Below are 1586 nucleotides of genomic sequence, written 5' to 3' on the forward strand. Positions count from 1 at the left end.
GAATCTAACCTCCCCTCGGGTGCCTGTGACTTTAAATCCTCAAGCAAATTATCAGATTCAACAGGCTTTTCGTCTCTTTCCATTAATTCAGAGGCACCATTTCCTGCTGCTGCTGCTTCTTCCTCTTCTTCATCAGTATCATTTATACCGTTAGTATCTTGGGAAACAGCAACCCCATTCCAATTTACAGTTTGTATCATGCTTCTGGTAATATGAAATTTGCCAGTTGCTGGTATGTAAATTCTGTACGCCCCCTGCTGGTAGCCCATTAATTTTCCCTGAACACTATGCTCACCCAATTTCTGCTTAGCGGGATAATGCATAATTACATCTGAACCCCAAATGCGTAGGTATTTCAGATTAGGGCGTTTTTTAAACAACTTCTCATAGGGGGTGACATCTAAACCAGAATGATAACTGCGATTTCTAACATAACAAAACGCATTAAGCGCTTCAGCCCAAAAGTCTTTGGGCAGATTAGCATCGTGCAGATAAGTTTTAACCCCTGCCTGCAGGTCACGCTGCACAACTTCAACAAGCCCATTTTGCCAGGGACTTCGGGGGCAAGATAACTCATGAGTAGTCCCCTGCGCTTCCAGGAAATTCTCAAAATCCTCAGAAACAAATTCCCCGCCCCGGTCAGAAAACAGGTTCTTAATTGGTTTGTTAAAGTGCATTTTTACCCAGCTACAAAAAACTTTGTACTTCTCAAATGCTTGGGACTTCTCAGCTATTGCATAAGTCCAACAATATCTACTATACTGGTCTATCAGATTGAGCCAGTACTTAGAACCTCCTAATGATGGTGGGAGTGGCCCAACTAAATCACAATGTACATGCTCAAATGGCTCAGTTACTTTCCTATCTGAGCACCTACCCTTGCGTGCAACCTTAATCTTATTCTTGCAACAAGATAGACATTGCATAAAGAATTTGCATGGTTTTAAGTTGAGGCCATTAACAATATTCTTTGTCTTAATTACATCAGCAAAATTCAGGTGTCCTAGAACTCTGTGTGCCTCATGGACACACCCGGAATGTGGCCTTACATTCCTCAACCCCTGGCTTGACTGTGCTGCTGTGCAATTTATAGGCGATTGTGAGTAGGTGCGAAAATACAGTCTATATAAACCATCAGAGTTCCGAAATACCTTTTGGATCTTAGGTCCAACTACGGTGACTTGGTCGCCCTGTTGAGAAGCAACAGAATCATTTTCAGGTGGGAATTCCCCCAAGGTCTATCCTTTAGCCTTAAAGGAAGAAAGATAAAAATAAGATCAGTGGACGACAAAGAATGATTTTTGAAAGACCACAGAGAAGACTTGCAGAAAGAATCTGGAGAAGAGCTAAGTGCATTGGACAGAGAACCGACAGACAGAAGACCAAAACAAAAAGCATCGGACAAAGGACTATTAAAAAGAGGAATACTAGATATAGCTACATTACCCTTTGGATTGGACTGCTCAGAGAAAGTGACAATAACACCACTGACAGAACAAGAACAAACACTTGGTGCAGTTGGAGGAAAAGCAGAGTAATTACATCATGGCTTTGCAACTTTTAAGCTAGAATACTAATGGTTTGAA

Source organism: Podarcis vaucheri, assembly GCF_965113315.1.
Source record: "Podarcis vaucheri genome assembly, chromosome: W".
Taxonomy (NCBI): domain Eukaryota; kingdom Metazoa; phylum Chordata; class Lepidosauria; order Squamata; family Lacertidae; genus Podarcis; species Podarcis vaucheri.